Source organism: Diorhabda carinulata, chromosome 1, assembly GCF_026250575.1.
Source record: "Diorhabda carinulata isolate Delta chromosome 1, icDioCari1.1, whole genome shotgun sequence".
NCBI lineage: Eukaryota > Metazoa > Arthropoda > Insecta > Coleoptera > Chrysomelidae > Diorhabda > Diorhabda carinulata.
This window is the reverse complement of record NC_079460.1, coordinates 30,020,789-30,048,264: the sequence shown is the minus strand read 5'-3', so window position 1 is coordinate 30,048,264 and position 27,476 is coordinate 30,020,789. Positions and strand designations below refer to the sequence as shown.

General features: G+C 31.7%; 1 protein-coding gene across 3 annotated transcripts in view; it reads left to right on the top strand.

Annotated features, from left to right (window-relative positions):
- The window catches only part of LOC130901278 (plexin-A4), a 267,727-nt gene that overhangs the window by 108,074 nt on the left and 132,177 nt on the right, over window positions 1-27,476 (top strand). For all 3 annotated transcript variants that reach the window (XM_057812546.1, XM_057812565.1, XM_057812512.1), the window contains one exon: window positions 9,598-9,644. The gene's annotated coding sequence lies outside the window, so the exon portion shown is untranslated. The remainder of the gene's footprint in view (window positions 1-9,597; window positions 9,645-27,476) is intronic.

Here is a 27,476-nt window from a genome sequence, read left to right as displayed (position 1 = left end):
ATTCGAATTTTAAATTGTACTTAACCATTAAATATCTATCGATTTATAAAGAAGTATAAAACCACAGGAAGTTGTCCAGAAGAACTGGGAAATAATTCACCAAACCATGAATAAAAGACAACTAAAATACAAACTTCTCGGAAAAGAAAGGCGCAGAATAAGATCCAAATTTGGTCCCTACTTTATATCAAATCAAGTGGAAGTAGCATGGGAACAACCTTTAAATAATGAGCTGTGTTCAGTGGTGAATGAAGTGGATTAAAAGACTTTCAAAACAGTATAAAATAGTGTATCAACGAGTTGACATCATTTGAAGACAGAATTGAGTAGTTTGGAATATGTAAATCAGCAAAAGGTCTAGAAATAAATTACATTAGAAGCAAAAGGGTGGAATGTTATGTTTCCATTTGAACTTTATAAAATCCATTAATTTTTCAATAAAATTTACCATATGTTATTTACAAGAAGCCTTGCTTTTGGAAAGATTTCTTAAAATATTTCATTTCCTGCTGATTGCTAATTAGATAGATAGTAGAAAAAGATCTGCTCCTGTCTGATTTTTTATATTATTCCTCAGACGTTTTTCTACGTAGGCAGTAAATGTATGACTTTTTTGACATATTTCTTACTAGTTGTATTCCGACATATAGATTTAACTTTGAAAGAAAAATCAGTCCACGCCTTGCCCATAGTATCCTTAATTTTGTCTAATTTTCTTAAATTAGAAGTTATTGTTTACGTTTTAGTTTTATTAACTCTAGAAGTGTGTTTTCTAGTATTTACAAATTACAATTTATTTCTTATTATAATTTGCTATAAAAGTGTATTTTATAAACTCTAATTTATTCGTTAAATCATATGTCTAAAATTTCAGATCTTCTCATGAATTATTTCTTCATCACTTAATCTAATGCTTCACCAATTCATAAATTTCTGACAGTTAATCTCTAGCAAACAAGTTTTTCTATTCGAATACCATCTAAGAATCGTATTCGGCTAGATGCTACTACGTATGTTTGTCCAGTAGATATCAGCCGAGAACCTATATAAATGACCTTATAGCCTTGCATCTTGTGGAACGTTGATGCCAAACTCAGAATGATCATTATGCCATATTATGCCAGCTAACAATATTTATTAAGTTACTAATTTATTTACCCCACCAGTACTTAGTAGTCTTCGTTTCTCAGCTGCATATCCAAAAAGAAATCATTTGATGATTCTGCCGCCTTCAGCAGCTTCCCATTATTAAAATAACTTATGTGTTATAATAAATTATTGAAACTTTCAAAAAAAAAACATCTTTGGTTGTATCGTTAACTTATAGGTATCATTTTTCTGTTGAATATATAAAATATAATAAAAATTGAAATTAATTAGTCAATCCGTTACATAATAGTATTTTCTGACTTACCTCTATGTTCTCGTCTTGACACTCAAATCCTCTGACATTGGTCATGTAAATTTTGATGTCCAAACTCCTGACTGATTTTCGTACTAAAACTTTTTTCACTAGCCGTCACTGTATCGTCTACCTCAAATGGTCGCGTTGGCCCTCAATGGATAAAAGAATGAATAGTTTATAATGATACAAACGAAATACTAGAATTTAATACAAACGAAATACTAGAATTAAATACAAACTTGTGAACTCCGATACTTTTGTATTTCATCAAGTAAGATATCATTTAAAGTTCGTGAGAATAGAGTCAATCATATGAATTTATGAAAATTTTGCAACGGCATTAGTTCTTGAACAGTGTGCAAAATTTTGAATTAATCCAACGTTTGAAGTGCAAGTAATACTGGGGAATACTGTAAATTTCATCGTTGTAATTGAATTTTATAAAATAACCTAAGATAACCATAAGGAACTTAAATACTATCAGAAATTTTCCTCTATTTTCGATGATGGTTTTTATTATTTTGTATCTTACGACTTTAATTTATAGAGTTCAATTTATGGAAATAAGTGTCGTCAAAAATTCTTTAACGAACAGTTTGCCTGATACACCATAAAAACAGTTCCACCCCTTTTTCAAAATAGCAGTTGTGACCCCACACAATTGAATTTAACTTCACACTAACCTCTCCTACATATTAATGCTGCAAATCCACCCTATTATTTCTAATATTTTACGTATATTTGAAGACAGTTCAAATAAATCACCGAGACAATTGCCTTTACAGGAAAGTATCACACCATAAAGAGGTGGTCGCCGCACCGCTGCGAAAACGTATTATCACCATGTCGGCAAAAGACTCGCCTTCATCAACATTTATCGAATATTATAGAAAGCAATAGTATTTATTGATTTAGCATCTAGAGAACGAATTTGGAAGCCAATATGCGTGATAGGTTACATTAAATTTTTGATTCGTGTCCATACATCCTAATTAAGAAATGTAAAAAAAAAACAAAAATTGAATAAACTTGTTAGACAATGCCAAGATGATAGAGCACTTTTCTTATAAAATGTACAGGCTTCAAATAATGTTTATTATAATGGTAAGTAGCTGAATTATTATGTATAGACTCACGTTAGAAACTGACATTCTGAATCTGTTGAAGCGTACCTACAGTAGAAACACAAATTCGAGTCCCATCAGTATTGATTGTGTCGAGCAAATTCACAAAGATTTGGTGGATATATTAGGGGAATTTACAATGTCGTATGATATAGTGAAAAGAGGGTGTCGTGAGTTTGGTAGACAATATATATAAACGAACATATAGGTAGAGCAGCTACAACCGTTACCAGACACAAAATTTTTAAAAAGACCATGATCTCATGCTGCTAAATCGATGTGTAACTATTAGACACACAGTTAACTCATATCATGTTGTACATAAAATGTACTGTTGAGTTGAAAACTTTCTTGCAAGGTTGAGTAGTAATGGATTTGATCAGAGACAAAAACAAATAGAGAGTGGAAAGATAAAAAATTAAAAATGTAACGTAACTTTTGGAAGGGAAGATCATAGTAACCTTATTTTAGGACGCTGAAGACATAATTTAGTTTCAAACTAACGTGAGGCGATAATGCACTAGGTCACAAGTTCAACATTGCAATAACCGTAATAGTTCTGTCAGGCTACGAATTATTTTAGCATACGCTATATGTTCCTGATTTGGTTTCAGTGATAAACTTGGTAACCAATTTTCTTCGGATAATGTGTCATATATGCGGTAAATCAGTTGTTGAACAATCTTTCATTCAGGTCAAAGGAAGTGCATCTCGTAGTGATAAGCCTTTAACCATTACTATCCAATCTAGTAACGTAAGTAAACTTATGCTATTTGGTATAGTTTCATTTGTTAGACTATCCGCTCAGAAAGTGATATTTTATTGGAGTTCAAATCAATAAAAAGTTTAAAAATTTGGCAAACAGACTTCTCCAGTAGGTAAGTTTGATAAATTTTGGTTAAGAAAATGAAACACGCTTATTGCAATAATCAGACTGAAAAGTGGAAAAAATTTTGTCATAATGAAATTACTGATGACAAAATTAAAGAAACTTTTATAAAAGCGTGGGGTGCTTTCTATGACATTTTTAGTTTTCAGTTATGGAAAAAATCATTGGATAGTCTTCGTACGGGGAATCTGACTCGTATCTATTGGTTACATAACGAAAAATTAGTTTAAATATGTCAAAGAAAGCATACCACGCGTTTGTAATAGTGACGTTAACTTTCTCATTAGTAATTTCATTATTATGCCAAGAATAATTTTTTTCTTTTCAGTTTGATTATTGCTAAGCACGTTTCTTTTGTTCTTTTAAACTATAATTTATTTTTCACTATTTAGTATAACTTACTCTAAAAACACACTCGTGATACCACTGATACTAATGAGAATCTACTAAATTTATAAAATATCAAACGCTTCCCTGAAGTTGGACTTAGCGTTCATCAAGGAAGTGCATAACAACAAATACGACGCGAACATGCCACAGTTGTGTTGCATTTATTCAGTAACCAATGGCCGTATAACTATATCGATGTTACCTAACCCTTGACAAGAGCATAATATTTTTGATATAGATATTGATAATTTTCATTTGCGGGTTAATATTTTCTAGAGGTGTTCCTTGTCTTCTATTGTCACCCTCCAGTTCATTATCTTGGTACTCCTGGTTACTCATTCTTTATTCATTTATTATTGTTCATCGATAACATCATGTCGAAACGGCGATCGCAGACTGATCCCACTTCTGAATTGTAAGTTTAAAAGTTCTCTGTGCTCTTCTATATTTTTTAAAATATAACAATGACAACATCCAATACTACTCTTCTTAAATATATCAAAAGATTTAAAAATTATTAACTGGACTTATATGATCATTGTTCATGTCAATATCACCAAGTTGAAAGCTTTGATAGGCTGGCTACACCCTTGCTGTAATTTGTGACGTCATAAAATTGGATTTTTTTGGCGATTAGTGGAAATGGATCTTCCAATTCCTCGTAAAATAGTTCTAGATACCTCCATCTACTGGCAAGCGACAAGTGATTCTCTTCTTCTTTAGAATCTTACTTGTCCTTTTTTTGTGGAACGAACAGTTGCAACTGTATATACCAAAGAATGGAAATAATAAATGAAATTAAGTCTACGTAATTGAATACCAAAAAGAGACAAGTCTTAAAGTTGAAATTTTAATTCAAATGTTACAAAACCACTTAAAATCATCATATCAACATTTTCTATAAATATATTGTTAGAGCAAATAATGAAAACGAACAGTTCGCTACAAAAGTATTATACGAGCGCTCAATATAATTAGAAACCTCCTTTTCTTTATATTTCTAAATTATCTAATATCCAATAGTTTTTTGCAACAAACTAAAGAGGCTTCGTCATGTGTTTCCAGTCGAACTTCATTAAAACATTTTATATTTTATTGTTTTTCATTTAAAAATTTACAGAAATTGCTTTTATTTAATTAATACTTATTTTAGAATATTTCTAATATCCTTTTGAAAAATTCTTATTACATACTAACTACTCACTGATAAGTGACATTATATTAACTACTGTCCTACCGATATCTTAACTATTATATCCAACAAAACAGTATAATTCTGTTTGATAGATTGGCTACTGTTTACTTTGACAGTGAGACAATGAGAAAAATAATTTATACAATGTATGATAAAGGAAAATACACATACTCGTATTATGATGTACGTGTAATTGGAATTTTGTATGTGTTATAAACTGAGTGTTTTATTAAGCCTTGCTATCCAAATAACAAAAAGTATATATATATAAACCTGTCCTTTATCACAATTGTATTGAAAATATAGAGGATGTATAATAAATAATGACGGTTTTCAATGTTCACCTTATTGAAGTTTTTTATGTAAAAAGCGGGCACAAGAGGGCTAAAACTATTACACTAGACTGGTTGAAGTGGTACCTATTGTGTGGAGATGCCTGTGGATATTGATCTTTAACTTCTGTTGGTTGTAGTGTTTGCAGGTGAACTCGGTGTTCTTGAGCCACACCTGCTTGTCGAGTCTTGTAAATAATGCTCTAGGTGTCAGATTAGTGATCGTTTTTCTATGCTCGAAGCTGTCCATGTTTATGATCAATCTGGATCTCCTATAGGTCAAATTGCTCTTTTCTGTATTGAGTCGAACATTCTCAGGGTATGCTTGGAGCCGAGTTCCAAATGTGCGAGCAATACTCCAAAGATGGATAAATTTGGGACTTGTAGAGGATTATAAGTTGTTGCGGAGTATATAGATTTGATAGTGCAGTTGATTTGAACGGCGACACCAGTGTACTATCGTTGGCGAAGCTATAGATCAGGTTTGCAGTTTTGTCGAGTAAATCTTTGATGTACAGGAGCAAGAGATTAGATGACAAGATTTATCTCTGGGGAACACCATCGTTGACCTCAAACATATCTGAGGTGTGTCCATTGCCAGCGACTTGGATGGAAAGGTCTTTGAGAAAGCTATTCAGCCAGTCGATAAGTGAGGACCATAAACCGTACGATCTTATTTTATTTAGATAGTTGAAATGCCAAACTCTCTCAAAAGACTTCGATATGTGTAGTGGTCTGGACTCCCCATGTTTCTGTACGGCTGATTACGCTGATGAGAGTTGAATGTGAAGCAAACATGCGACCCAGTAAGTCCGCCTTTCCTTTTGCAGGCGGTCACTGTAAAGTACTTCGATTCGACTAATAAGCAGACATACATGCAGATTTTTGTGTGGTACCATTAGACTACGAGTCTGCCAGAAGTTCCTTCAATTGTTCGTGACAGGTATTTAAGATAAGGTATTAAAACTATCAATAATCACTGCAAATTATCTGATATGAACCGCAACCTGATTAAACAAAAAATGTAAATGGAGATCCATATGGTGCTATTTAGTTTTACCTGTTTTTAATACTTGTTTTTAATTAGGGACTCGATGCTACAAATTCACAAAACTCATTTCATATTTCATTCACGAAATAAAAGTAAATATCCACGCCACTGTTTTAACTATTTTTCTATTCATTTTTCAAAACATGATGATCGTAACAGTTTGATTAAAATCGCATATTTTGTGAATCAACTCATCAGGACAAACAAGTGGCTTAAATTGAAAACTATAGTAATTTATTACTAGTAATTTCAAGGAACAGTACTTTCCATTTTGGCTTGAACAGCCCAGCCCCATCACATCATTTGCATTGAACGACGAGTGGAACCAAGTCTATTCAGTTTATGATTTTTGTTTACAATCGAAAATTCAAATATCATAACGTCATTGGGAATATCAGTAATATGCATAAAGTTTTTGTTTTGATATTTTTCAATATGTAGGACGAAAAGAAGAAAACGAATTATTCAAGATGTAAGAAAGTTAAATTCCTTAGTTTTTCACAAAAAGCACCCCTTTTCAGTATATTCGACTACGTTACTTTACCGCCTAGGGAAGACCCGATCCAATTCACCCCAAAATATTTTAATTGCATTGGAAATCGAGTAAGATTACTTCCTTACTCTTTGAATTTTAACATCTGGCTCAACTTTTTGAGAATTTATTTTGAACGCATTTGGGTGACAATTTTTTTCTGACAATCTAGCAACTTAACTCCAGGGAATTTTTCAAATTAAGGTCGTAGTTTATGTATTGTGAATTACAAAATAATATTTTTGTACATATCTATTTTTTCAGTCAAGAATAATATTATCGTTGATTCATGAAATTGTTTCATTGGTTGACCATGTATGTACTAGTATGTTCTATACCCTCATCTGTTGGGAGTAGTAATAATAAATTTTAATCCATTCTAGTTTGCTATGGCAGCCTTAGAAAGATTGTTGTTGCAGTGTATGTTTGGCCGAGGAATGATCGAAAAGTCCTTCGAACGCGAAAATAGATAAAAATATGCAAAATATGGACTAACTTGTTCCTTGAGATAAATTCTCTAGATGAGACTTTAATGAAGAATGTAAAAGTCCGATGCGAAACATATGTTAAAAATAAACTTGAAAAAAATGGCTACAGGCTTTTTTCCTTGCAACGTGTCTTGCTGCAAGCCGTTTTTAATACGCCAGTTTTTACCACTCAAATTCCTGTCTGTCCACAACCACCTTACAGGTTCAAAACTTTGTGACTTCATTGTATTCACATTTGACACTGAGAAAACCATGGCAGATCAAATTACCGCCATTCTGAAAAATGCCTTGAGAAATGTTATACTTCCAATGTGCATTGCTACCAAATACAATTCTTCGTAAAAGATTGATTCAAATTTAATGTTACTTTGTTTTATATAAAATAAACCACCGAATTGTTTATTACACCTCGTATATTGAAAATTCACAGATGATAAACTAGTTTGAAGAGATTGAAAAAGAAAACAATGTTGGAACAAAGAAACTGAGCTATAGTATATATACTGCTTTATCAAGCAGTCACACGGAGGCTCGTTAGTCTTCTCATACTCTTATTGGTCGTTCGATAATAGAACTGTAAGGAAGCTATTATATGGTCGATTACTCGATTTTACAGAATTGCATTTACTTTTTTTGGTTATTTACCTAAAACTTTTATTTCCGTCGTTAATTGCGCTACTACAGATGAATAGAATCCATTCTGCTTTAGAGAATAGTTGGTGTTCGTATTGCTCATTTCATTAAATTATAAGGTAGATATTTATCAATAAATTGAAATATTTCCAAAATTTTTTTGAAACGTTGAATAATCAGTTAAACAGGAAAGTAATTTTATAACGAAAAGCTCACAAAAATCACTTTTTTCCAGAAGAGAAATTTTCTGTAAGATAGCGGCATCTAACAATATACAAATCTTCCAATGGTACTGAAACAGTTAACCGAATCATTGGAATTTAACTTCGAATAGTTTATTTCCCGACTTAGCAAACCGAAATCTCCAAAACTTAAAACTTAAAATCCCTTTATTTTTATCTAGAGATGTATTTTATAACATCCAGCGATACCTAGAAGCTAGAAATGAAAATGCGGTCCAATCTGGAAGTTTTTCTCCTGAAATCGATTCTGACAGCTAAAGCCATTTTTCAAGAATGTTTTTCTTTTGAGTATGCCATGCACTTCGATGAGAAGCATAAAGAACCACATTTCAAAAAAAAAATAATCAATTGATAACAGGAATCTGATTAAACTGGAGTAATACTTTATGCGTGTGTTCCTCAGACCCAATGACAGTTTTGAGAATAGTCAACGACAGAGGTTTCAAAAGGATCCCAAGTAAACGGGACCAATTTTCTTTTGCTATATAAATTGCTACCTTTGATGGCAGATCTTCTATATTTTTCGATTTTTGAGATAATATACGGTAACAATACGAATTTATCTATATTTAGCCATCAAACTCGAATTGAATATTCAAAGTTTCGTGAAATCAACTATATATTACTGCATATGTTTAAAAAGAGTGGGTCAGTGTTCTCAATTGAATGTCTCCAGTGTAAAGGAAGATATGATATCCTGTTCATATCTTGATAAACTTCAGACAGAAAATTTGGGATAATTTTTTATAAATCCATAACAAAAAATGAATGTAGAAAACAGACGTAATGCAACTTCTTTGGGGCGTTAAAATCATTATTTATTTATGACATTTTCTGAAGCAACTTAATTGAGTGGCTGATGGAGCATGTAATATTTAATTTATTTTGAAATTCTTTATTCATTCCCGAGAACTTGTATTATATATGTTCATTAAATTATCGTTTACCAAATATGATTTATGTTGGAAATGGTCTCGATTAGAAATAGGGAATCGATTTCAGTAATATATATTTAATGATATTTAAGTTATTGAAATAATGTTCGAACTGAATCGACATTGTTTGTAATTGCAGCTTCTAAAATTATCAATTTATTAAATCTAAATGTTTATTCAATGCTGCAATACAATTGAATTACACAATATAAAACACTAACACAAGGATAAACACAAATCGCATTATAAACATGTTGTTTTGGAGTGCATGTTTGTTTAATTATTTTTCTAAATATATTGGGAACGAAGTTACTGATTTTAATAAGTTTCAAAACATTTGTTAAAAGCTTCGTAATTTATAACTGTTTACTTCTCTTTCAGGAATAGAACGCGACTTAGCGATCACAAACACATTTTATAAAGTTGAGGTAAGCGTAACTCAGTTTTTGAACTAACCAAATGCCATTTTTAAAAAACAATATATTTTTACCTATTATATTCATTTTTAATTGATAGAGACTATATTTATGCGAGGAAGATTATAAAGCAATTAATTGACATAGATATTTGAACAAGTTATATTGCATAAAAATATGTGCGGAGTAGCCACATTAACTAAATTAGAAGTTATGAATTTTAGAGCAGCTGTTCAAAATTACGTCAAAAATATCGAAGCATATTTTTTAAAGATAAAATTTATGATGTTTTAAAACAATTTTTCTTATACCACTTGTAGGGTCTTAATTTAGATAACATCTATCTCTAATACTTTGGGTGTTCTTGAGGTAAATATTAGTAAATATTAACAAAAATCTTAATCCAAAAAAGGTAGTTTCCATGAAAAATAAAACAATGAAGATATCAATAATTTCATTTATTCAATAATTTTGACTTCATTATTTCTTGACAATTCACATAATAATTGGTTTATGAATTGAAAACTGACCTCAAATGCCATGAATTGATATCTATTGGCATTTGATGTTGGTCGATGTCTTATGATGTTTATTGATGACGGCGACTGATGTCGAAGCACGTCAATTCATGTTATTTGAGGTCATTTGGCTAATGTGATCAATGAGATCAATTTTAATTAACTTAATTAACTAACAACAAACTGTTTTGACATTAACTTGATATTTTTGCGATATTCTACAATTATACAATTATACAATTGTTGCGTTTGTCTTTGAAACCAAATGCTGTTGCGCGCAGAAAGTTATGGATCAAATTGGACATATCGTACCTTCTAGAAGTTTCGAATTAGAAAAAGTATATAGCAACGGTTTGGGTTTTAGATATTTGGTAATTTTCCTGAGATTGCAGCCACTTCCATATAAAATACCACTTTCCATAGTATCTTGCAACTGTTTTGAAGCGCACTTAGACCTTCTTAGACCTTCCGATAGGCTCGTCGTGCTTCACTTTAAACTACCAAAAGCAGATGTTCTTTGAAAACAAAATCAGACACATTTGCTTAAATGTTTTTTAGCTTCAAAGTGTTAGAACCTCGCACGTGTGAGTGCTCTCACCTATGACTTGGTCTACAGTATCTTTTTCATCAAACAAATTTCCGGTGACTGTAGCATATAAATGACCATGTCCGGTTAAAAAGCAATCACCGAGTCGAATTCCTCTATAAGTGGAACATTTCATTGGTAAGACAGACAGAAGACCTATTTATGTGTTCATTTGCTTGTCTCATCTGATCTATCCATATGAAATAACGTAAATTTTCCGTTACAGTAATTCAATATGTCATATACACTGCGACTCAAAGGATCTATTGTGCCTCTTAATTTTCTGTTAATGAGGTATTATAATATGATCTATGTCAAGGGTACTACTAATCTAATAGGCTTATGGCCTCAACTGTTTTATCTCATTTTCATCCTTTTCTTTTGGTTAATTTCATTTGTATATTTACACCCCACAAAAATTATCGCATCACTTGTATTTTAGGATATTTTTAATACTTAATACTTTAGGACAATCTGTATATGTATCAATTTAATAGATATTTCTGGTTTCTTATCATAGGCAAAAAAATGTCACAATTTCTTACAAATTTTTTTGGAAGCAAAAATACTCTAGTAAATAATTTCTGTCTTAGAGAATGCATTGAGATCGAGAACTTTCTACGCAAATTGTGTTATTCTATAGTGAAAATTTGATTTATTTTGTTAATAATGGATGTGCCTCAACGTTTAACAAGACATGTGACGAATAAAGTAGCTGCTAGAATCATCGCACTCATACAAGATGACCGCAGTCAAAGATCGCCGGGGTAATTAGAGTTCAACAAAGCTGAGTTGTTATTCGCTACCAAGAAACAGGGCAGCTAACCAGAAGACCCGGACAAGGCCGCGGAAGGGTAATTTCGGTAGTAGATGTTCGTTATTTGAGGTTAACGGCGTTAAGAATTAGGCATACGCTCGAAGGCTACAAACAGATCTGTTGGCTGCTCGTAATGTCCAAATAAGCCTACAAACAGTTCGAAATAGGCTGAGAGAAGCAGGTATATGAGCCAGAGTGCAAGCTAGAGGTCCACGTCTTACCAGAGAACATCGAGTAGCAAGATTAGAATTTGCTCGAGAACACGCAAATTGGAATATTCAAAATTGGTCCAATATTTTATTCACGGGTGAATCAAGATTTTGTCTGTATTAATCAGCTAGGCGTGTACCAGTATATAGGCGACGTGGTGAACGGCACGATCAGGTTAATTTTTGTCAAACTGAAAGCTCTATCATAGTTTGGGGAGGAATTTCTTTCGAGGGTCGCACGGTTGAATGATGGAAGACTAAATGCTGAAAGGTACATAACCAATATCCTAGAACCCCATGTAGTGCCCTATATGCCACATATCGGTGACAACTCTGTGCTAATGCACGATAATGCTCGTCCACACGCTGCTAGAGTGGTTCGGCAGTACCTAGAAGAGGTCGAAATAGCCACTCTGAATTGGGCTGTACGTAGCCCGGACCTTAACCCAATAGAGCATGTCTGGAACCATCTAGGATGGCAAATTCAGCAACATCCGGCACCAATAAGAACACTAGATGATCTTCAAAATGTTCTTTTTAACTTCTGGGAAAACATCCCTCAAGGATACGTCCAGAACATGTTTAGAAGCTTTCCGAAACGAATAGAAGCTGTAATTAGAGCGAGGGGCGGCAACACACACTATTAGAAATCCATTGGCTGGTTTTAGTTTAAGCATCGTTCATTTTTTGGTATAGACGTTTTGTACAATTTTGTTGATATTTTCTATGTTTTGGTAAATCAAACTTTGGTAAATAAAATTCGAAAAACAGGCAACAGGCAATATTTAAAAAATAATGAGTGATGCGATAATTTTTGTGGGGTGTATATTTCATATTACATTGTCCGTTGAGCTCAGTTTGAACTTGTTTCTTATTCCTTGTACCTCAATTTCTGTCAACTGCACATATTGTCAGAAATGTATACAGAACTTAACGTTTTGAAAAATATCGTTCAACCAAGAAAAAATAAATGTCTTCTTCTTGTTCTTTGCGAATATGTCTAGATAAATTAATGTCAGGTATTAACATGTAGGTAATTCTATCAAATGGATTTCATTTGCAAATTGTATAAGCTTTAAAAAGTTGCTGGAACAAGATTCTCTTAATCTTACACTTGAGTTACAATTGCATCTATCCGTCATTGGTTAACCACTCATTCTAATTTAAATATCCAGTTACCGGTAAAGGAAGGAATTCGTAGGAGGTTTTATATGAGACTATGAACCCTAATTAACTTTTTTTACGTTACAGACGATTACGTCATATAAAACAGATTCCTTCTCAATAAACATTGATTAATCTATTCAACTGTGGCATTGGACGCCTTGTCTATTGAATGCTGTTTCGATAGTCAACAGTAGATAATGTGAACAATTAATCTTTATTGTGTTTAAAAAACAAGGATACAAATCTTCCTTTTTACATTAGGAAATATAGATGTCGTATGGAAATGAACGGATCAGTAGATGAATTTAAATGGATAATAAACATTTTTCTTTGTGTTTTAAGCAAGCAATAAAGATATCACATAATTAATATACTCAGTGACATTAGAAGAAGACCTAATTTATCGACTTCCATGTTTTGGCAATATTAACAACTATAATAACAATACCTATTATCCTATTATTCTGAGGAAACTTGTTTGCTGTATATTTTTACAAGAATTGTGTTCATTCTTTCATGAATTCAACCGTCGAGTTGAATGTACTACAAGGAGTGTGTATCGTGTGTGAGTTGAAGATAGAGGAACACGGAGGAGACCAAATAGTCAGCCGAGGAGTACCGTCGTGCATCAAAATAGGCAACAGGCAACTAGCTCTTCTATAGCTATTTGCTACTACTACTATATGATTTCTATGTGATTTCTTTTGAAAGGTATACGAACAAAACTGCTTCTGGTAGTCGATCTCTACTCGGTCGAGGCAGTATAACTGCTGGTCATTATGTTGATGATGTTCTACAAAACACTTTAGTACTACCTTATTGTACATAGGAGTGTATTTAGCTACGGATTCGCCGAAATTTTCTACCGTGCATAAAATAATTTTAAATCAGTCATGTAATCATACATAGTGTAATGTACCCGAATACTCTACCTACGTAGTTTATTCCACGAAAATTGCAACATCTAGAATTTGTAGAATGTTTTATTGAAGCTCTCATAAAACTATTATTTTCACGGAACAACAAGATTACTACAATTTGCAAACAAGAGAACAGGAAAGATGAAAGGTCAATAAAGAATTGCCCTCTCATGATGCACATTTATACTCCGTATCATATTATGAATTGATTGATATGTGGTATATATCCCAAGCTATTCAATCCGTAACTGAGGATCGTGTAAGATATCCGGAAGGGGCTGTATATTACCCTATCTTCTACCGATCGCAACATTTACATGTTCAATGGGTGACGAATCAAGCGGCCGAGCAGGCCATGGAAGACGGCAACATCAACTTCTTCCAAAAAACTGTTGGTAAACAAACGGACCAAAAAAAGAGTGTAAAAAAATATTAGAACATGAATGGACCGTATAGAGTTTAATTAATATTGGATACAGCTGTTAGTCATGATGGATATAATACATTATTCAAATATTCCACTAAGCTAAAATCTAAATCACCAAGAACGAAAGAAGTATATCATATATCAAGTACCTTATGATGATTCTGACGCTAGTTATATAAGACAGACATATCACTATTTAGAAAATAGATTAAAAGATCATCAATATGATAAAAACATGAAACTGTATTAACAAACCATAAAATATCTAAAAATCATAACTTCGATTATAAAAGTCGAAAACTCTTGAAACGGAAACAAATAAATGAAAAAGAGGATTTTTAGAAATGGTTTACATATATGAGAACAAGAGATTAAATTAAATTGGAATAATTCCATTGATGGCTGCTGCATATTTTTGAAATATAATAAAGAAAAATAAAGTCTATTTTAAATTTGGAATTCATAGGTGCTTTTCATCTGGTTGTAGCAGACTTAATAGACCTTAAAATGTTTAGGTCTGTAAATTTTTCGTTGTTACGCTCTTTAGGCTTGAAACACGGTGTTAAATCATGAACTCTTTTAAACTTCATTAGCTAATCTTCTTGTTCAATAAGACTGTTGGATGGTATAATGAGTATTATTTGCAAAAACATTTCAGGTGTTTTTGCCAAATCTATTGGAGGTTATGTTCATTTGTACCTACTGTTTTTCTTTATGTCTTTACTATCAACGAAAAAAAGTAGCAGACATCATATTAGTACACCAAATTTATTGTTTTCCATTTTTCAAACTGGCTACTGTACAAATAGCGCACGTGTTTTAGATACGATTTATTTTGATTCTTTAAATGAATGCAATAAACATTCAAAATGCACAAATTCAGATATATTTTTTTTTCTTTCAAAATATATTAACATTGATAATGTGTATGTGGAGTTCATTGTTACTATATTATAAATCGACGAAAAGTAGCGAAAAATGATACCACACCTCTATATGCGAAACGATTTATGGTTGTGGAGATGAAGCAGATGTGAGAAGGACAGAAGAAGACAATTCCAAGGATATAATAAGAAATTTAGAACATTAGATGGAGCTACGGCTAATTAGTTTCTGAATAGGAAACTACCGTTTTGACAGTTGAAGATATGTTTCTTTGTGAATTTTTGGCTACTTTCAAAACTCAATCGACCTGTATCTTGAAGTCAAACTGGAAGGAAAACATATTGTACAAAATACTTACCTGTAAAAACGTTTGGTTGAGTGAGTCAACTTGACATCATTTTACTACTGAAGTAGGCAATATTTTTTGAACATAAGCTTTAAAATTGGAAAGTTTTAAGGATATTGAAGAACGATAGAAAAAGCGATAATGCATTTTTGAGCGATTCACAACAATGCAGGATACTACAATGTTCTAATATTGCGCTGCAACTAAAACTTCTCTTAACCTAGTTCTTCCACGGTTGTAGTATTGTGAATATTTATTATCCCTTGCGAAATTTCCAAATTTAAGCGATCCTCAAACCTAGTAAAATACTTGTGTAATACGTGCAAGTGATTGCAATATTATATAATTACATGTTCTTGAAACATTCTTGGCAATTTTGAAAATGCGGTAAAACTGGATATTCATTTCTAACAAGTTTTGTTTAAGAAGTATGAGTTCACCACAAGGGTCGATATCAATGATTTTATTTTAATCTAGTTGAATTAGTGACCTTACAACTGTAACTTACAACTCTATCAAAGATATACGTCAAGTAATAAATGCCTATTTTGCAATTTTTCAAGTTTTCTTCCAAATTCGGATCATTATCTTGAGAAACACACAGTCAAAAATAGTGGTAAATCTTGTTAAGCAACAGCCAGATAACTACAATGCGAGAAGTAGCTGAGTAAAAACTTTTTTTCCTCACATAGCTGAGAAAATACTTTAAAATTCAAAACATTGGTCCGAATCTTGTTGAAAGCAATTATAACATTGTAAAATTCTGAGGTTTCAATACCTGTAAATCACGCAGTGAATGACAATTACCTAAGTCAGTTGTCGCTTTGTCCATAACATTGTAAAATTTTCAAATGAGAATAAAGCTAAAATCTCTCTCTCTCTCTCTCTCTCTCTCTCTCTCTCTCTCTCTCTCTCTTCAATTCAGCTATGAAACCGTGTTGACGTCCAACCATAGATTAGGCATCATCAGTAGTAATAGAAACAATTTTCTTCGGTGTAATAGCTTTGTCGGTAAAAAAAGTTCCACCACTTATATTTTGTATGTATTATCTTTTGGTATCAGCCACTAAATATGCAAAAAGCACTTCTTGGCATAAATTTTCGTCTTCATTTCCGGGTAATGTAAACTTATAAAATGGAGGGAGAAAATGTTGGTCTAAGAAACAAATTACATAAAGTGTGTTTGTCGCGTCTATTTACCCTTAAATAGTACACGTAACACTAGTTATACAGTTTCAAATAAGACCTCTTCGATACCCAAAATCAGTTTTCGTTTATGTTGACTACTGTCTGAATCTATTTAAAATAAAGTTCATCGTTCAACTTGTTTTGAATTAACTATAATTTATCACTAAACAAAATATTTTTACGAAAACTTGTAGCAAATTAGTTATTATACAAATAATTTGACAATGTAAGTTATGACCAATAATTTTAGTGCTGCTACAGAAAAAGTACGCATGTGCCAAAGGTCAAATTCAAAGTCAAAACTAAAGCAAAGGATTATTGTGAACTTATAATTTATTAGAACAAATATATGTTTGTTGCATTCACGTGTTTTTGATTGATTGAAGTGATGGCCGAGAAAATGTTGAAGAGGATTTACGTTCGGGTCACCCGTCCACGTCAAAAACGGATGGAAATGCGAAAAAAATCGGCAATCTTGCTCATTCAAACCGTCGGCTTAGTATTCGTGCGATGGCTGAATCTATATACATTGAAAGAATGTGTCACAAAGTTCACATGAAAATTCTTACATGCTAAAAATGTGTGAAAAACTGGTGCTCATTCCGCACTGTCCGTTAAGAGGTTTCTAGCAAATACCATCGCAGTGATCACCCACCTTATTCGACATATCTTATACCGTGCGAGTCCTACCTCTTTCCTAATGGCAAATCTGCATTGAAAGAAGCAAGATTTGAATCTGTTGAAGTTGTGAAAGAAAAAGCGATACGCCTCCTGAAGGAACTGACTGAAAAAGACCTGCACTGTTTCGAACAATTGAAGATTCGCATGGAGTGATGTAGGGATAGAGGGGGGATGTATATTGAAGATGATGATAAATAAATATACATAATACTCGTATCACCAGTCTCGTTATATATTAGTCACACCCCGTATACAGAAAATAAAAATGGTCATAGCTCAAATAAGTGTTTTTACTTCTTAAAATTTTCAAATGAGAATCGCAGTAATTCATTTCAATGATCATTTCCTCCCCTATGTTTTCCTCCCCTATGTATAGATATGTATCCATACATCTCATTCCACAAAATGGCACTTGGTTCGTTTAATGATTTTTTTAATATGGTGCATATAAATAATAATTGATAAAGATTTTAATTTATGTATTTGCATAGCTTTTTTGAAATGTGTAAATTACTGAACCTGGTACACAAATTTATTCTAAGCTATATTCATCTCATCGCTAAAATAGTCCGATTGATAAAAATTGGACAAGCTCAACTTAAATTATATAATATAAAAATATTGTCCATAAAAAATTTCTGAACATATAATTAGAGAAAAACTCGTCATTCAAATTATTTAGCCAAATACTAATGCACTTATTATGAAATATTTGATGAGTCAGAATTCCTTGAAGGACGTTGTCACTTACTTGCTATGAACCGCATTCGATATCAATATCCGAGTTGGCCGCAGATTGACGAGACAACGTTTATGTACCGCTTACATAGTGAGTGCATTCCAGTGTATATATCAAAAGAAAGCAGTGAAAGCTTAAAAAGAGAGAAACTATTCACATCTTCATTTTGAGGCTATTGTCTCAAAAGTATATTAATTAGATGATTTTTTTTAAATGTAAATAAAAAAATTTTAATACTGAAATTAAAATATAAAATAATCAATTACCGTATGCCAAATTGATCTAGAACATTAAGAGTGTTCATTTTTCAATTGAATTTATTGTATTAGTTACTAAATTTTCATAAAAAATTATCTTAATAATGTTTTTTGTCTAAACAATATCGTTTGGGGCCAAGGTTTAGTGATAAAATTTTCGATTGATAGAAATGGATAAGATTTCTCATAAATCAAGAATGCCGTTCTCCATTAGTCTAAGAATAGGAAATTTTCTCCACCTATTCAATTGATATATTTCAAATTTAGTTTATAGATCTAACAATATTTTGAAACAATTATTAGGTGCTCACAATCATATTTGGAACCGAGTGTAACCGGCATTAATTCTAATTATTAATTATTACGACAAAAACTATGTTACCAAACTGGGAGATCTGATATAACAACAGAATATCTATAATAAACGAAAATATGCATGGGCACAAACTATTTCCAGTACAAAAATGAATTTTATAAACAACAGCTATGGACAATTGCCTATGGCTGAACTATGAATCACTTTGAAAAGTAAATTAGTCAAGAGTTTCAGTATTTTCTCGGGGTATAGTACAAATATATGTAGTCGTACATTATTTTTGCTATATTTACTACGAGAAAAATGTAGATTTCATCTTAAAACTCATTTCAAAATGTCCATCTATAAAATTTACTTATGAAATGGAAAATAATGGACAATTATTTTAGATACCTTAGTAATAAAGAATAGTAAAAAGATATAAGTTGTTGCATTTAAGAAAACCACCGCTGCATAGAGGTACATCCCGTTTGATTATATCCATTTTGGCGAACATTTCCATTGCCTGGTAAATCGTTTAATTAATTTTCCACTTAATATTGAAAAATACAATAAGAAAAAGACTTTAATTGGGGGAGTGGCTGTACTTTTATAATAAGAAAATTGTTGTTATATTGATTAACCTTCATAGATTTAAGAAATCTCTTTGTGAAAACGTCTTGTACATAACAAATAACAATATATATATATATATATATATATATATATATATATATATATATATATATATATATATATATATATATATATGTTTTAAAATTAGTTTTTTTTTGATAATTTTTAAAAGGAAGATAAATTTTGACGTTTTGACTTTTCTTTAAGTCTTTATCAAGTCGAAACGTCAAAATTTATCTTTCTTTTAAAAATTATCAAAAAAAACTAATTTTAAAACAGAAGAGACTTAAAATCAAGAATATATATATATATATATATATATATATATATATATATACGCGTAGGCCATGTAATTGTGTAATTATAAGTGTTTAGTGTATCAATTTAATGCATTATCAAATTTAATATTTTAAAAAATATATAGTTGTGTGATCGTTTGATCAAAAAATTCCTGCCCGTGTTATGATTTAGTAAAAATTCCAATGTGGCTGCTTAAAAAATTAAGTTCATATTAGAAATCTACACACAAATACAAACTTACTTGTGCATGCCTGAAAACATAATATTTTGATTGAAAAAGGAAAACAGGTTACGTTAGTTTATGTTTGGGTTGTGTTATTATTAATAAATTTATAGACTTTCAAGTGGAAACTCATGTAAAATCACAAAGCTATGAATCATATACCAAAAAAGTTATCAGAATTGGTGTGAAGGTATACAAAAATGTATAGACTTCAACGGCGAATATTTCGAAAAGCAATGTTTGTTTCGACCTTGTTCGTTTCTGTTTCACTTTTCGTATAAACTTGAAAGGCAACCTTCGTATATATGGTTAACGATTAAATTATGGAAAATAATCATCATTTCATAAACAGAACACTTTTTGCAAAATCACGAATCATGCAGATTTTTGTTACAAACATTCAAATTTCTATTCAGTGGTGGTTAAAATTTAATTAAATTATTTTATACAGACTGGGGAAATTTTTTGTTTGTTTAAATTTGCTAATATTTTACTTCATTTTGGCAAATTGATGGAAGTAATACTTTGATCATAAATTTTTTTCTTTTTATCAAGAGCAGGTAGTACCACCCGGGTCAATTTATGGGTTTATCCTATTGTTATCCATTCACAAATATTGAAAATATGGTCCCAAAGGCCTGCCAGTAGAATACTCGTAAAAAGAAAAGAATTTTATTTTAACAGAATAAAAATTAGGCATCATGTACATAGTATTAGGTATAATCATAATATTCTTCGTCATCTGAGGAAGTGTCATCTACTCTTGACGTTATAATTAACTGGTCGACGTTCCGATCGATAAAGTAGTCAAGATCCCGCATCAAATTATCTTCAAATTCAATACTTTTTGTGGTTAACCAGTCAATAATTTCTTGTTTTCTCCAAGATGAAGTTGGAGTCTTCTCTATGTCTCGAGAATGATAACTTGCGTTATCCATAACTACTACTGAATCAGCCGGTAGATATTTTATCATTTCACCAAAATAATCTTCAAAAACATCCGAATCCATGCCCTCGTGGTAATCTCCCGTATGATACGGTGATCCATAAAAGTTTTTCAGTTATCAACGGAATACTGTCATTCTGACCAAGCTCCATTAAAATATTATCTAGGGTGGGTATTTCTTTTTTAAAATAAAGAGTGAACTTTTCTTCGAATTACACTTTTGGTGTCTTCATCAAGAACTTTTACTTGTCTGCATGAACTTTTCTTGGGAGGTTCCACTTAGCCTGCTATCTTTTTCCCCCGCAATAATTTAAAAACGGTGGACATTCCAACTCCAGTCAGTAGGGAACATCGGTCGACAGTTTCTTGTACAGTAAATTTCGAGTAATCGCATTTAAAATAATAAGTTTTTCGTTCACTGATAGTAGAGAATTATTGGAACATCTTTTCGTTGGTGTAAATGTCGCCATTTTATTACTAATCTTATAATACTGTGAACACTATGTACGGCTTAACAGCAAATACTGATGCGCTAAACTAAACGAATATAGTTATAAAGGTCTAAAAATTTTGGTTAAGGAACCATCGCTCTTCCGGCGCATGGTTAAGCCAAATCTGAAATAGGGTTGGAATTAGGCAGAGGAACTAATAGAAGGTTAAACGGTACCTGTTAAACGCAAAACGTAACCGTGTAATCTACTACCTAAGTAATCCCTACACAATATTTAAAGACCTACATCTATGGCCGACACCGAAGTTGAGCCGAACTGGACAGAATTCCCCATTTTATTGCTCTATACCTTTCTGAAAGAGACTATAGTTACTGTAACAACAAGATGGGGTTAATAGAATTCAGGGTCCTTACTTCTTAGCTATCCAAGAATAAAAATACATGGAAAAGCTAATATAATCGAAACAACTGACTTCATCTAAGGAACGTGATCCCAAGAAAACAAAATTAGGAAAAGAGAAAACTGGCAAATATGTTAATTTTGTGAATCGTCGAACTTTAGTAAAAAGGACATCTATTGTTGAAGAAAAGAGTTTAATTTTTGATCTCAATCTTAAAAAATCTTAGAAAGCCATTTTAGACATATGAAGAGATGATGACAGAGACAAACGCGTATTTGATGAAACTTTTAGAAGATTATTTTGTGGAAAACAAAATGTTTGAAAATGGAATATATTTTTTACTTCATAAAGTTACTTTTCGGTCAAAACATTCTTGTATTTAATATTTAAATACATGAATTTTAGAAGTAATTAAAGATATACATATTAGCCAATCAACTATTTAAATCGAAAGAGAATTTAGAAAAACTTGGCATGTCAAACATATCCTTAAGTTGATATATACAGTCCAAAGAGTTGTTTCAAAACAAATTTGTGTATATACTGGAGTTTTTCAAATATCGATATTACGTATTTAAAAAAAATACCATTTCTACAAAATTCCTCTATATCAAGAACAAAACGAGGATAATCCTCATTGCAGTTTTCTGAAAGTGTGCAAGATTTATTTAACCACAATCCAGGGTTCATTAATAAAATTCTTTTCTACGATGAAGCCACATTTTACCTACATTGTACAAGTGGATCGTCAAAATTTCAGGTAATGTAGTTAATAGAACCCACACTGGATGATCGAGGAATACACGTGAAATCCTTAGAAAGTGATTATTTGCGCAAGGAAAATAAATGACAGCATCATTGAACATTTTTTCTTCAAAAAATATCTAACGGTAGAATGTTTTTTTAGGACCCGTCCTTGCAAATTTGTCAATAACTCAAATTCACCTCACGACAATATCTGGTTTCATCAAGATGGAGATTCTCCGCACTTTACAGTAGGCATTCGACAATTTTTTAATTTCTGTTTTCCGGTAAGGTGAATCGATACACAAGATTATATCGAGTGGCGGCCGACAAGGTTTAGTTTTGTCTTTGGGATTAAACACAGTAAAAGCTGCATATTTGCAGATAGATCATAAAACGAAGAAATGTAATGAGTGATAACTGCAACAATGTACTTGATGCGTCTATTGTTAAGAAAGCAAGAATTTAATTTAAAAATTAATTTGATTTTTTGTATTTAACATTATTAATTACAATGTTAGTCGTAACATTATTGAATTTAAATATAATAAAACTCTACAAAATAATTATAATGCATTAATATCCTGGAAATGCGTATTTTGAAATAAAAATTGACATTTTCCGCAATTCTTCATTATTCAATGCCATAGTTTTGAAATATTTACTTGTGTACTTTCACGAACGTATAAATTTTGGGACCGAGGAATTTATCTCTTCCCGCGTGTTCCGTAGGCTTTCGGTTGATACGTTATTTATTTATGACATAAGTAAGTCCAATTAAAAGAAAGAGATACTTATATTTTACATAAAATAATTGTAATCCATTAAACCGTGGGATGAAATACGGTTTTCCTATGATACTATAGACTATACAAACTTTTCTAGTCGTTTCCAAGTATATAAAGTATATATATACGAAGTATATAAATTAGAGTCCAAAGAAGGAAGTCAGAAAATACCAAGAGATATATACGGCGTTATAAAAATGAATAATTAATGATATTCTATAAATCAGTTATAATATTATTATAGAATACTATTCATGTTAATAAAATAGTGATTAATTAAACTGAACTATTAGTTTGTTTTAAAAAACTTCACTTTTAATTAGATCTTTTAGAACACAAATATAGCTCAGGATAAGAGAAATTTCGAATTTATCTCTGGTTTGAAATATCTGATACCAACCCAATTTGCAAGAGGTTTGATGAGCAAATTACCTCCCTTGAGAATAAGTTCGATTTTAGCGGTATAATGAAAAGGTAACTCATAAATTAAACGACATAATCATCGGTCCATCCAATATCAATCTAACTTAGTTGCAAATATGCACACAAAATATGCGAGCGCCCCTTTGAAGTTACAAAGTGAAAATCGATTTTATAATGAAAATGGACACGTTTGGTGAGAACCTCTTCAAAAAAAAAAGGAATGAAATCTGTGCAACCCATAAAGCGTTTATCAGAATTGTGATTAATGAACCCTTCTAATTTCTGTGAACGTTGCAATCAAATTAATATTGGGGCATCATTAGTTTAATATATAATTTGAAATTTTTTGCCTCGTAGTACTTTTTCAAAAAGCCAGTTTTTATCGATACACGGTCTTCTTTTCCATTATGCGAAAATCAAAAAGTAGGAGAGATTTACATGTCAATCGAAGTTCCAAAAAAATATTCACAATGTAGGTTTGACACGAATTGAACTAGGAAAACGAACATTTTGATAAATTAATGGGTGCTAAAACAATTTATTTGATATAACGTGTGCGGAATTTAGGTCTCATTCTAGTTTACTTATTTAAGGTCTACGATTTCATAAATAAATGAGCTTTCCCAAATTATTACCTTTAACGGTAATGCTAGAATAGAAACACGGAAAGTTATTTCCATCGATTTCTCTTGACTATTTTGATGAAGTTTTACGATTAACATTTTCTGATATACAGCCGGAGAAACGGCTTATTAGGTCCTCGCAAGAAACCATGCATTATATAAATAAAAAATCACCAAAATGTGTATAATTAGTCTGTATTAAAGTAATAATAGATCACGACATAAGTTTTGTCGTATTGACTTTTAATATAGCACGGCGTCGATTTGCTTATATTAAAAAGTACCTAAAATTTGTCTATAGACTCATACAATATAATCTCTTAGCCATTGAAACAATCCAATCATTAATTTTTTGAATCTGTCTTTATTGAACCGTTGGCAATTGCTGGTTAACACCGCTACTATTTTTTACAACTTTCGTCGAGGACTATCTGTTAAACAGTGTGAAGAGAAAATAAAGAATGTATTTGATCAGGATCATCCATCTTCAAGAACCATTTAGCGAACTCAGTTCAGCTTCTACTTACCTTCGACTGTGCGGTTTTTACACTGGCGAACTATACAGCATCCTTCAAGCTTCCAAATACATCTTCCACTTCATAAACATATCGCCATATGTACTGATTTACTTCCGTCTATCCAATCAGTTAAAACCATTAGTATCGACCAACCAATGTTTCAAAACATACTTGACATCTTTCAAACTCTTTTCGCTCATGAAATGCCATTTGGCTCATATCGTACACTGGAATTACTGGAAACGAGTTTGCAGATAACATTAGAAACCTGTAACAACCCAAATCCTAGTCCAGTTTGGGAATAAATCAGAAACTTAACTTCAAATACCCCATCAAAAATCCTTTGCGTTTTCTATGGAACAACAATAGCACAGCACAATACATCATCCATTCATCTACCTTTCACTTATCCGTTAATTGAGTAGGAATGAAGCTGTGGCAATAAGAAGCATTCGTATCAGCTACAAAACTTACAGACTATTATTTGATGTTTTCATGATGTCTTGTGTACCATAATTGTCTTGCTATTATGACCGTCAATCACATGTTTACCGACTGCAGAAAATACTTTACCATATGTTAACAATTTCTAGAATGCTTTAGAGTTCCTCAACACTACCAACTTCTACCAAAAAATATAATAAAATACTATTATTTATTGTGACAGTATTATACTAAGTCTATATATAGGTTATTGTAATTTTTGTATTTTGTGCGTTGAATAGGGAAAAAACTTTGTACTCTGCGTCTAACTGTGTCCAAATCAGATCTAGGGGTAAATCGGCCACATGTGAACGCGCATTATCGTCAAAATGTTGCCTTTACTCAGCATTCTACGCCTTTTATTTTGAACAACAAGGCGGAATATCCACTAACAATGTTTATTTAAACTTGACTTGGGCGACGTTGTCATTCCATAGACTGTTGTTTTGATGGTGTGAAATAGGCTATACATGTTTTATTGCCAATCTATTTTAAAAATAATCGCCATCTTTGTCTGGCCGTCAAAGAAAAGTGAAAGCTTTAACCGAAGACTTAGTGAAAACTATTTTTAATTGATTTCCAACAAATCGTTAGAAGTGCATGCGCGGAACACGATCACAACTATGCAGGCGCAGAATTTCAAAACGGTACTGAATTTGATAATTTGGAAAATTACATTCCATTGACAACTAAAATTGTTTATAAAACAGTCTCCATATTTAGAAGATTTGAAGGGATGATCAAATAAAATATCTTTTACTTGAACAAAATAAGACTCAACTCCGATTGATATTCTATGAAATAATGACTTGATTTATTTCATTCTCCATTACCTCTTGAACTTTGTTCCTCCAGTTCTACTTCATATCATCTTTTTAGGTACTTTTTCCTTATTCATTCGTTCTATATAACCACTATCCATTTGCGCACCTATTAAATTGGGTTGAACCGTTTTGAGGTTTTTGTTTATTCATTACAATTGTTGTTAAAAATCATTATTAATTCCACTAAATGTTTTTCACGGTATATTGATAAACTTGTATTAGCATTTTCTCCTATTGTCACTCTCATTTGACATGAAGCCCTGTTATAAGTACAAATATAAATACGTAAATAATACAGACAACGAATGGGTCGCAATGGACAGCTATTTTTGAAGCATCTCAATGAGAAAGCATCAAATAATTTTATAAAAAATGGTTGCAGGCGAAAATCACGAAATTATATTTTGAAGTGACAGAGATTTGCTGCAAAGTATTATCAACAAGATATTATTATAATAATAATGGAATGTTTCACAAAGACATTGTACATTATTTAGACGACCCAACAATTCAAACTATTGAAAACGAGTGTTACAAAAAGGCTTTATTCTTTGATTTTCAATGTGATAGTTTCATCAGTGACAACTACAAATTTAATTTTCATTTTGTTAATTACGTAAATAGGTGTACCATAAGTTTCCAGCGGCTATATAGTAGAAGCCAAACCAGACTTTTACATACAATGTGATATCACGTTTCACCGATCCCATTCTCCGGATTTAATATAATTGGATATACTGTTTGGGGTATGATGAAACTATGGCTTTTTCGAGATAACTCTCCATCAACAATTCAGTATTTAAAAGAGAGAAAATTACCGAAGCGATACTAGAAATACAGCTTCTTTATTCGGATATATCAGAAATGTACAAAAACGATATGATTTGTGCATTAAATATGAAGTTGTTTCACATGCTGATTTATTCATTCTTTTAACAATTTAATTATTTCATTAGAACTGAAGTTCACATAGTCCGTCATATAGGGTTAAATTAAATTGTAATGAGAGAAAATAAGCTGAAAACTCTTATAAACCAGCATTCATAAAACCCCTTGTCTGTATCTCAAGATATTCCAAGTCAAAGGCCACAAGATCGGATCATTTTATACATACATTCAACCGTTTTTCAGATATAGGTTGGAGAATGCGCAATGCTGGACATTAATTTATTTATTTGTCCTTATAATTTGACCTACTCAAATAGGGATGCGTCATTTTGGCGCGATCACTTTTAACTTTAGGTGGTTTTAATCACAAGGCACAAACGACTTGGGTCAGTTCGGCGGGGATATCAGAGATTAAGATCCTATTTATTATCAGAAAAATATAAGACTATACAAGAACACAATTGATAACTAACAAATTTAAATTTCGAAAGTTAATTGAGTACTGAAAATAAATTAAGATATTTCAAAATTTCAATTATAATTATTCTAATTACAGTTTTT